The 12,123-nt window shown below is 44.7% G+C and overlaps 1 protein-coding gene across 1 annotated transcript in view; it reads left to right on the top strand.

Annotated features, from left to right (window-relative positions):
- The window catches only part of TRABD2A (TraB domain containing 2A), a 107,856-nt gene that overhangs the window by 1,678 nt on the left and 94,055 nt on the right, over positions 1–12,123 (top strand). The gene's annotated exons all lie outside the window — the stretch shown is intronic.

Below are 12,123 nucleotides of genomic sequence, written 5' to 3'. Positions count from 1 at the left end.
GAATGAGAGAGCTTAAAGTGACTTGCTCCAACTCACAGAGTGGCCCAGCTTTCTGCAAGGGTATGTGCCCCACATGTGCAGTGCCTGTTGTGTGTGCAAATCAGGGTCTTGCCCCTAGGAATGGGCATGCACAAATCCCAAACTTCACATCCACAGTGCTTGTTTGTGCACATGAGTCAGGCACAAGAAAAGGGTGAGTGCAGACTTGGGAGAAATGGGACTGTTCTGCTTCAGGAGGCAAATCACTCCCGTGAAACAGATGGGAGTTACGAGTTGTTTGCAGTGTTGTAGCTGTGCTGGTCCCAGGGTATAAGAGACACAAGGTGGGTGAGGTAGTATCCTTTATTGGACTAACTTGGTGAGGGAGACAAGCTTTCAAGCTCCACAGAGCTCTTCTTCGTGTCTGGAGTGATTAGTGTCCTACAATGCAGCTTAGCTCCAAGCTGTGGGTGTAGTTTTGGGCTGGGCCAGGGAGGGGGGCAAGTCTTGGGCAGGCATGGAATTTGTCCCCCCCCCCGCCCCCCGCACAACCCTGTTGGCTTAACTGGAGCTGCCCCCACCTCCCAAATATAGGAGTCAGACTATGCCTACTATGCTCCAGGCACCACCTGAATCTGAATCTACTTTCATAGTTTGTTTTACCTTTAGTAAAGAACTTCTCAGTGTCGTGGCTTCCTGCTGGCTTTTGCCAAGACTCGTCGTTTCTGCCAAGGTGATCCGTTAGTTTGGCACACTGTTTGCCAGAATTGCTACCTGGCTGTGTTTCTGTTAGTTTTTATGTTTTATGAGGATAGACTTTTGGCATGTCGCTCAAGCCCCAAGCTGACTGGTTCACAACCATACTAATTAGCAATCTAGCCTCATAAACTTTTGTTATTACTGACCTGTTTGAGGCCATCTCTACACAATTGAATTTGACTGTCTGAACACGATTGTTCCCAATGATATAGCTGACCCATGTTGAGCATGATTAAGCAGCAAGTGAGGTTGAGGATAAAACATGATAAACAAAAGTATAAGGCCAAGATTTTCAGAAATAAATAGTGATTTTTGGAAGCCTCAGTTTTTGGGTAACCAATTTGAAACACTTCAAGGGGCCCTGACTATCAGAAAGTGCTAAGTACCCACTCTCTGAAAATCAGATGCTTTTAAGTTCAGCATCCAAAAAATTAAGGCACCCAAAATCCCTGGTCACTTTCGGAAACCTTAGCCATTCTTTCTCCACTTCATTAAGAAGTGCTGCAGTGTGTTGCTTAGAGGCAACCTGACCTGTTCTCATGTACCTCAGAAGATGCTCAACATGGTTTGCCCCATCCACGCTCACTCCTAATGTTTAGGCCTGCGTTAGCTAACATGATTGCAGCCAACCATGTTCAGACACAGCAAATTTCATAGTGTAGAGCAGACCTGAAAGGAGCTAAGATCCATCGACATGCTGGGCTCCTATAATTAGGGAGGTGACAGATCCACAATTGGCTCATCTCTGTGCACAATACACCCTTGGTTTTACGATGATTTAGGGATCCTGTGGGAGGATGTAACAGCTGACCAGTGGGGTAACGTTGGAGACCCTTGTCATCAGGAGCTGTGTGAAGGTTTGGTAGCTGGGAGAAGGCCGGGGATATCTTTTTATTGCTCTATCCACTTGTGAGCTTCTCTCCCACAGGCTGGCTGTAGGGATGCCTACCTGCAGCCCACCTGTCTCATCCTGGGTCCTGCTGCCTCCTACTGAACTGTCCATACACCAGGCAGCAGTAGAGTCTGGGGCTTTCCCAGTCAGAATCAATCAGGAATCGGGGCTTTGGAGCACCATAGACTTGACCTCTTAAGAGTTGGTAGGACAACTCCCACCTTTTCAAGTTCTCTGTATATATATATATCACCTCACTGTATGTTCCATTCTATGCATCTGATGAAATGGCCTATTGCCCATGAAAGCTTATGCTCAAATAAATTTGTTAGTCTCTACGGTGCCACAAGTACTCCTGTTCTTTTTATAGACTTGACTGTGTGTCACGCTACAGGCAGCTTATTGGAAATGCCAGAGTGGGCCTAGCACAGACAGTGCTTAACACCTGCCAAGGTGGAAGGTGGTTTGCCAGCCGGCTAGTCAATTTATTACTGGAGCCAGGATGTAAACTAGATTTCAGTGTAATCAGTGGTGGCACCCTCATAAAACTGGGTCATGTCTGGAGAGCAGGTGCCAGACGCGGCTCGGCTTCCTTCAGAGCATGAGGAGTAGAGGCCATGGGCTTGTGTGAATTTGTAGCAAGGACTTTAAAAAACAAAACAAAAAAGTTTTGGGGCATCTGTAAACTTTGGCAGAAAAAATTGTATTTATGGAAAGCCGCAAACCTCTGATTGAAAACAACATATTTTCACCAGCAGTTGATGCAACAAGACTTTTACCCTTTGTCAAGAAAACCTGAGGTGAAATGTGTTAATGATGTCTCATTATCTCCTGATTACTATGCCATTAAAATGTGAGACCGCCTGTAGTTTTCCATATTGGCAGTCTGCTTCCTCAGGTCATTAAGACAGTGGGAGAAATGACACTTTTCAATGATAGATTTTACTTTCAGGTTGTATAAATAGGAGTATCCAGCTATTTTCAAAGAAGTGTTGTTTAGAAAGGAAACACACTCTTGAAATGCCACATGAGCACTTCTAACTCCATCTCTCTCTTTTTTTTTAAACAACATTCCCCATGGTGCCTGAAGAGAATAAAGGGTTTTTTTTTAAACTCCAGTTCTTCAAATTATGGGATGTGTCTTTTTCTTACCTCCTTAAATTGCTTTTACACCTGCCTTCCTCTGTGACTCCCAAACCTTCCATCCTGATGCAAGTGTGTGTATTCAGTGTCTGAAAGAGATAAGTTGCTATTTTAAGGAACTGGCAAACAATAATTCTTCAAAAAAACAATGAGGAGTCCTTGTGGAAGACTAACACGGTTACCACTCTGAAATAATTCTTCAGAGAGCTTTCTTGTCAAAGCTCCATGTTATAGCTAAAACTGCAGCCAATAATTCTCCCCAAATCCTGAATTTTTGGCACAGTAGAAACCATTCTATGTTTTCCTGGGGGGAAAAAAGCTTTTAAAAGAATTAATTTGCAAGAGTGTCTTTTGTGAACATTTAGGGCTTTCCCCATTCACAAATGAACTCTTTTGATTTGGTAGTGTATTTTGCTAAATGTTGATGCACGTTTATGTGTTTAATGCCAGCACCCTGGGATTAGCAGTTTAACTGTTTACTAGTGTAAAGAGCATTGTTCATGATAAATGGGCCAATTAATCTAAATGGCTAACTTTCCCCATTATATTTGTTTCAAAAGAGTATACACAGTTTGTCCCTTTATGTTCTCTCATCCGTCTGCTGTAAATTCTGGCTTTTAGTTTGAAAACTGACTTTTATTTTTCCTCTCTGGTGAAAAAGATACTGAATTTGGATTATTTTAATAGTTGTATGTAATGCAGTCCTTTTCCCCAGGCAAACTCCATTAAACTAGATTTAGGATATTAAGTATGTCAGTAATTTAAAGGGGGGGGAAATGAAGAGAATATTATTAATAATGTATTTAACATTTGCATATAGGTACATGGGGCACTTCACTCACTGTATAAAGACATAGGACCTGATCCTCAAAAGTCGTTAGACACCTAAATATCTTTGAGGATCAGGGCCACAGTCCTTGCTTTGAATAGAATCTTAGAATATCAGGGTTGGAGGGGACCTCAGGAGGTCATCTAGTCCAGCCTCCTGCTCAAAGCAGGACCAATCCCCAATTAAATAGCTACAAGCTAAGTGGAACAGGACAAGATGGGACACTGAAAGAGATAAGCAGGAGACAAAGGGGATAGAAGGAGTGCAAAAAGCACATGCAGAATAAGATTTTGGGGCCGCTTGAGGGATGTATGCCTAGTTTTGTATTACAGTACTTAAAAAAAAAAAAAAGTGAGACTATGGTAGTACATTGAAAGAGGCCATGTGGTGCAGCAGATTGGCCACTGGACTGCGACGCAGATGACCTGGGTTCTATTTCTGGCTCTGAATTATGACAGTGATAGAGGCCTAAATGAGACTGGGGCCACTGTACATTCACATAGTGACATTCCCTGCCCTGTAGAATATACGGTCTAAATATGCAAGACAGACACAGAGTGGGAGGGAAGAACAGAGGTGATGTGGCTTGCCAAAGGTCACTGTCAGTAACCTAGTCCCAGATTTGGACCTTAGCGTCCAAAATATGGGGGTTAGCATGAAAACCTCCAAGCTTAGTTACCAGCTTGGACCTGGTACTGCTGCCACCACCCAAAAAATTAGAGTGTTTTGGGGCACTCTGGTCCCCACAAAAACCTTCCCTGGGGACCCCAAGACCCAAATCCCTTGAGTCTCACAACAAAGGGAAATAAACCTTTTCCCTTCCCCCCTCCAAGTGTTCCTGGAGAGATACACAGAAGCAAACTCTGTGAATCTAAACAGAGGGAGTCCACCCTCTCTATTTCCAGTCCTGGAAAACAGAAGTACTTCCCTCTTCACCCAGAGGGAATGCAAAGTCAGGCTAGTAAATCTAACACCCACAGATCTCCCCGTGACTTCTTCCTCCCACCAATTCCCTGGTGAGCTGCAGACCCAATTCCCTGGAGTTCCTCACTAAAGAAAAACTCCAACAGGTCTTAAAAGAAAGCTTTATATAAAAAAAGAGAAAAATACATACAAATGGTCTCTCTGTATTAAGGTGACAAATACAGGGTCAATTGCTTAAAAGAATATTGAATAAACAGCCTTATTCAAAAAGAATACAATTTAAAGCACTCCAGCAACTATATCCATGTAAATACAAAGAAAACAATAGAAACCTTACTGTCTTACTATATTTGTACTCACAACTTGGAAACAGAAGATTAGAAAGCAGGAAACAGAAATCCTCCCATAGCCGAGAGAGAGAGATTTAAGACAAAGGACTCACACCCAAACTTCCCTCCACCCAGATCTGAAAAAGTCTGGTTTCCTGATTGGTCCTCTGGTCAGGTGTTTCAGGAACTTCTTTCCAGGTATAAGAACATTAACCCTTAGCTATCTGTTTATGACAGTCACACAGCAGGTCACAAACAGAGCTGTGACTAGACCTCAGTACTCTTGATCCCCAGTTCAGTTCTGTACCACTGCACCACACCGCCAGTGAAGAGTCCTTTCCTTGTTGATTTTCTATGTTCTTGCTCATTTGTCAGTAGCTTTCTGGTAACCAGGTGCCCAGTGTAATTCCACTGGAGATCTTTGTTTCTTCCCATTGCTTAGCTGCATTATTCATTTTCTGTGTCTTTGTAGTGTTTTACTGCAACCAATACAAGGGTCCAACGGTTTTGAAATAACTGTTGGGGAGGGAAATTACAGTATCCCTGATAGATGTGTTACAATAAAATTCTTTGTGCGGATGTCAAAATAACCTTCCTGTTTGGCAGGTTTTAGCTCTGATCTACCAAGGGATCTTTGTCAGCACATGAAACGTTCTGTGTCAACTGACAAACGAAGTAGGAGGTGTATAGTTGGGGACTGAATGTTATGTCCTGTTACGGTCCCGTCAGTGCTGCTTGTGTCCTCCTGGACAAGCAAGCTGGCAATTGCTGCTGAACCTTTCGCTGTCGGTTTAAAATAGACCAGTCCCCAGATTCAAGCTATTTCATGATGTCTCAAAAATAAATCCATGAAAAGGCTACTGGAAACACCCCTTTGCAAGAGCATTTGGCACCTCTGCTCTGCTAAAACAAATAAAAGGAAGTCAAGGTGCACACAGAGTTGTAAAAGATAACTGGATCAGCTAATTTGGGGAGACAGCTTGGCCTAGTGGTGAGGGCACAGGATTCTTTTGCTAGTCTTGCTAGCGACTGTGATTTGGCCTTAAGCAAGTCACTTTGCCTTCCCATTTCACTCAAACTCTTTTCTGTCTTTGTGGGCTCTTTGCGGTAGAGACCTATTATCTCCTATGATATGTGTGTGCAGTGCCTGTGACAGTAGGGGTCTGATTTCTGCTGGGGCCTATCTAGCTATGGTCTTTATTTGGCCCTCATCACTGTCATATTCGAGCACCTCACAGTCTTTAAAGTATCAACACAACAACGCTCTGAGGCTGGGTAGTGCTACTATGCCCATTTTACTGAGGGAAACTGAGGCAGTCTGCAAACTGAGCAACCAAGGTCTCCCAAATCCTAGGCTTGTGTCCCGACCACTGGACCATCCTTCCTCTCCTCCTTCTGGCATCTAGGCATGGTCACAATATACATAATAAAGTGACTGGTGCCTAAACTTGAGGGCAGCATGATCCCTCTCTGGATCCTGAGAGTCTGATTTTCCTCTTTCGCTGGTGTAAATCAGGACTAAGTCATTGAAATTAGCAGAATTACATGGCCCCCTTTGCATCTCTCTGGCAGTGTCAAAGGGCTGTAAAGTGTAATGCCCACTTTCAGGCCCCTTTCTGCTGCTGGAGCACTGTAAAATGCCCTTAGTGGAATCAGACCCAGTGGCTTTATCTGCTAAATGCTCTTGAAATGAGGTGAGAGAGAGAGGCTGCCAACTATTGCCTAGCCCTGGGAGGGTTAGCAAGCGTCACCACTGTTCCTGTGTTATCTCACAGCCACTTCGCACTTTGTCAAACTGCTCCCCTTTGGGTTGGGGGGGAGGGAAGGGGGATGTTTGTTTACTTGCTTTTATCTCTAAACGACATGGAAAAAATACCTAACAGAAGAGCTGCACAAGGGCAAGTTAGGATCAGTGTGTGATACGCACAGGGTGGAGTTTTCAAAGGCACTCATCCTAGCTGTGTTCTCCTCCAAGTCCAGGGCAGTAGAATCAGGCCAATGCAGAATGCATTCTGCATGTCTCACCCACAATTGCCATCTTGGGTGCTTGGGTGCCTTTCAGTATCCGAGTATCTGAGCACCTCACGCTCTGTAATGTATTTACTCTCTCAGCATCTCTGGGGCACAGGCCAGGGCTGTTATCCCCATTGTACAGATGGGGAGCTGAGGTGCATGGGGACTAAGTGACGTGCCCAAGGTCACAGAGGATGCCTGTAGCACAGCAGGGAACTGAGCCAAGCTCTCCCCATCACAGGCTAGTGCTTTAACCACTAGTCCCTCCTTCCTCTCACATCACTGCCACCTTGTTCTCTCAGTCAATGCTGAGTAGCACTCTGGCACAATTAAGAAACTGTCCCTAGTTACTGGACACCTACTAATCAGAGGCCTATAATAAAGCTGTAGATTTGAGGGCGGGAAGCGTGGGTGGAAGAAACATAAGGGAGCTCCAGAGGTAGCCCCTTTGGTGAGCTGTCCAACCTCCCCTGAACACCTTCAGTGTCTGGAAGGGTGGAGGCTGCTGGGGAAATGGGCATAAGTAATAACACCTGCTTTCCTAGGAGAGTGGGGTGTCAAATGCTTTGAATGCCAGCACCACCTTCTGGTAGAAGATGCAACTTCCTGCAGCTACTACAACTCTGCTTTGGCCAACGGGATTGATTATGTTCAGGTGTTGGGTTACTGTCCAGAACGAACTCTGCCATGCAGTACTAAGGGTGTGCTTTCCTGCCAAATGTGCCATCCTTCCAAAGAGATGGTAAATGGAGCCGATTCTGCCCATGGCTAATGCCGGTTCCTGTGGGAATTAAAGATCCTGTAATAGTTTTCAGAGAGAAGTGCGGAGGCCCAGCCTGCCCTCATTAGTAATAACTCTTGCTGCTGTTTAGTGCACAGAAATGTCTGTAATAACATCCAAGTACTCTTTAGGCACGGAGATCTCACCTGAGACTGGGTGAGAGCCATTGCTGAGTGCATAACCGGGTCTGGCTTCTCCAACACAGTACGCGGTACTTACAGACTGCAAGCTCTTTAGGGCAGAGACAGTCTTTTGCTCTGTCTGTACAGGGCCTAGCATGGTGGGGGCCCTGATCTGTTTGGCCTGTAGATACTACCGCGAAATAATTCTTTAATAACAATAATGTACTTTCAGTATCTGATTGTTTTCTAAAGGCCACTGGACTTCCCAGAGTATGTGAGTATTATGGCAGTTATGCTTCTGGTGAGTTTGTTTCTGATCCTGGCTTAAGCTCACTGTCACCCTTTATGTTCCAGCCAGATAAAGCTCGGCTCTCTGCACGTTGGCTTTAGCCTTCCAGCAGCTTTTGTTCGGTAATCAGTTGAGCCAATGAAATTTTAAGCCAGCCAGGGGCAACTCTTTCCCTAAGATTCCTTTTAGCTTTGGCTCCTCCTGTGCATTGCCTGTCACATACAAGATCAGACCTGTTTAAAGTAAAGGATGCCCTTTCAACCCCATCCATAACTAGGACTGCTCTCCTGTCATTTTGTTTGCTTGCAGCTAGTAAGTGACACCACTTGTCACTCTGCCTCTCTGGTTTCCATTTGTCTCCATTTGTGACATTAACATCTCCCTTGCGTTTTCCTATTAACTAATAACTGGTTTAGTCACCTATAAAATTAAAATGCTGGTGAATAAAAGGATCTTATGCTCTTTAAAGAGATCTCGTCAGCTTGAAAAACACATTGACTTTCATGGGAGTGGCTGGGTGTTCTGTGCTTTGGAAAATAAGGCCATGTATTTAATGCCTAAATGTAGGTACCCATTTAGAAAAAAAAATCTTGCCCTCGAAAGTTTAGGCCCATGGTGTGTGCTTTGGAAAATCTCCCTACCTCTGAAGTCAACGGTAAAAACTCTGAAAGACTTCAGCGGGAGAAGGGTTAAGTCAACACTGAGTGCTCTGGCAAGTTGCACCCTGAGCATCCCATTCTTAATGAAGGTTAAGACTGTGCAGAAGTTGATGATGCTCTGCCTGGGGAAGGCCTCTTTCCTTACCACAGGTGAGTAGCCCATTTGTAAAGATTTCACGTCCTGGATTAGTGGATTCTTATTAAGTCAAAAATAAAATAAATCAAAATGACTGTAAAAGCCCTGGGAAATGAAGCATCAGCAGTGCAGCAAACACCCAGTCAACACTTATTCCAAACCAAGCCTCCCCTGATATAGAGCCACAGTCCCTTGCCCAGGAAGTTCTCCCGTAACCGTTTGGAGGATGGGGGAGATTTTCTAAGGCACCGATAGCAGTTAGGTGCCTGTCTCCATGGAAAGAGAGTGGAAGTTTGAAAATCTCCTTGTTGGTCTTCCAGGCTTAATTCTACACAGTTCTTTCTCTTGATATTTAAACACTTGGGACTAGATTCTCCTTGCACTAAAGCCTGCTCTGGAAACACAGAGAGACCTTACAACGGGTGTAAATTACATTAGAGGGGACTTAGTGTAAAGGAAAATCCAGTGCTTGTGCCATCAAACTTCCCTCAGATTCATTTTAAAATGACCTCCCTTACTAGTGTTCTTAGTTCCTTTCTGTCTCCTGGCACAGCTTTTCCTCCAGCTTTGCTGTCTTTCTCTTTCTGTTGTCTGTTTTGTTTTCTCTGTTTAATTGCGGTTAGCGTTATGTTTATCTTCTCTCACCTCCCCTTTCTATTCACGGCACTTACCTCACTTAGGTCTCGATTCATCAAACCATCCTGATTCAGCAAAGCACTAACCCACATGCATAATTTAAAGCCTATGCTTAAATTCCATTAAAATCGTTGGACCTTAAGCACATGGATTCAGAAAAACTTCCCTATTCAGGAAGGGGTCATGGACATGTGCCTACTAAAGTCAGGACAAAAGTGCTAAATTGGGCTTTGTTCCATGTCTATTTTCACTCTTCTGTTAGTTATTACTTTACATATTTCTGTCCCTTCCCTATGTCAAACCCTTGATAGAATCATAGAATATCAGGGTTGGAAGAGACCTCAGGAGGTCATCTAGTCCAACCCCCTGCTCAAAGCAGGGCCAACATCAACTCTCCCACCTCTATTAAACCATTCTCTCCATCCTCCCCACTCTACTTTCTCTGTTTGCTTTTTCCTCATTCATGCCCTTTTCCACTTTCTTTTTCCATAGTCACTTCCTCACGTTCCTTTCATGTCCCTGCCCTGTTCTTCCTCTTTTCCCCATCTAGCAATGCATGGTCTATTGTATTTTTCTAGTCTCTTCCTTCAGGCCAGCAGGACCCTTTTGCTCTTGTTTAACTTCCTGCAGGATGAGGGAGTCAAGGATAGAGAAATTGGAGAAATCCCAACATGCCAGAAAATGCTAATTCAGCTATAGAGTGGGTTTTGTGGCATGTGTGTCAGTAACATATTCCAATGTGCCATGCCAGCTGTGGGATGCACCTTTCACTTCTTCGGATGCATGTAACTTTGCCTCAGAACGCTGCAGTCCTCACTTGATTTGGAGACCTAGCCTCTGGGTGACAGTAAAGTGGACTTGCTGGAGTTTTCGGCTGAGGAGTGCTGTGGTCTGGAGCTGTGTTTGATAGCGAACACTCTCAGAAAACATTGTCTGGGATGAGCCACTGTGGAATTATCTTTCAGATTAACCCTTCTGGCCCTAGCCTTTCCACTAGAAATGCATAGGCAATGTGTTTCCACTACGTCTTCTAAGGAGCCTGTTCTACATTTAACAGCCAGAGCAAGGCATCTAAGCTCAACATCCAAGCACACTTCAATCTAACCCCAGCTGAAAGCTGACCGTATGTTTGACCTGAGTGTCTGGATGCCTCTGTTGGAGCCAGACATTCGATAGCTGGATCTTCCTGCCGGGCGGGGATGGGGTGGAGATTCCAGATGTTTTGTGCTTCTCTCCTTGTGGGCAATCAGGAGCAGCAGCTCTGCCTGCAGAGTGCCTCTTACAGCGGGGCCGACGCCATTGTGTACCCTGATTGTAGATTATCTGGGCCCGCTCATCAGCTGGTGTGAACTGGTATAGCTCCTTCCAGTGAAGCCGCTGGAGATGTGGTGACTCCATGTATATTTACTGTCATGCCATAGACCACTCAAAGGCTTGATACAACATTACCCTCTGGGGTTCTTTGAGATGTTCTGGGCAGTTCCAGGGGAACACTTGAAATCATTCTCTATTCAAACTAACAAACAGTGAAGTCTGAGAACCAGGCACTGAAATCTAAGCCACCACAGGGCAGGATGTTTTCAGAACTAGTTCTAAGATTTGTTGCTACTAAAGTAACAAAGTTGTGCAGTTAGGACTTTGAAGACATTTGAAAACAACGTATAAAAAAAAAAGAAATATAAACGTTTTTCTCTATTTCAAAAAACGTTTCTTGGAATGGTGGGCCAGGTCTGGCTCCCAAGCAGCATTCTAGCTTCCTCCTTTGTCTTCTGATGTAATTGCCTTTTCCTCCCAAAGCTCTGTTGAGTGAGGTAGGTTATGCCACAGGGTCAGGAATGGGCATCAGCCACTTGTGCAGCCTGTTTCCAAACTATTCGCCGAGTCTGTTCCTTCTCCACCTGCCTGTTACTTTTTATGTTACACGCTGACTCAGAGGCTCTCTAAGGATGTGAAGCTTGGCAAGAGCATTCCCTCACCAAACATATTTGCAGCACAAAAAGCTGTGTCCAGGCTGTTTGCTGGATGAAAGTTTTCTGTCTCCAAGCATGTTTCCTTTTTACTGGAGGGCCTCAGAAATAATCCATGGACGCTAAAACCACAGGCTTTTCCTGGTGGAGAGGTTGGAGGGTGGAGATAGTGGCAGCAAATCGACTTCACCAAAACAATGGCTGCATTTGACCCACTCCATGGGTGGGGTGCCAGTGCCTTCCATGGAGGTTGGCTAACTTCCATTCCACTCCCTGTCCGGTATCTGCAGGCAGTGATGTCACCAAGGGCAGGGCTGAAGTCTCTGTTGCTTGGGTTTTTCTGTGAGATGGAGAGGCCAGAGCCACTAGTTTTATTTTTAAAATATAATGCAAATGGGGTTTTAGGGTTTAAAAAAAGAAACAACACCTCCACTAGGATAGGGGGGATTTTACTACCAAAGTAGTCTCACTAGCTGAAAAAACAACCATGGTCCCAAAAGCATTGCTGGTCCCCTGTTGTTAATAGTGCCTAGCTCTGATCATCAATAGGTCTCAAAGCACTTTGCAAAGGAGATCTGTCTCATTATCCTCATTTAACAGACAGGGAAACTGAGGCATGGAGAGGTGAAGTGATTCCACCAGCTGGGCAGAGCCAGGAATAGAAC

This window comes from Gopherus evgoodei, chromosome 6, assembly GCF_007399415.2.
Source record: "Gopherus evgoodei ecotype Sinaloan lineage chromosome 6, rGopEvg1_v1.p, whole genome shotgun sequence".
NCBI lineage: Eukaryota > Metazoa > Chordata > Testudines > Testudinidae > Gopherus > Gopherus evgoodei.
Note: the sequence above shows the minus strand (reverse complement) of the source record. Positions and strands in the feature narration are given on the sequence as shown.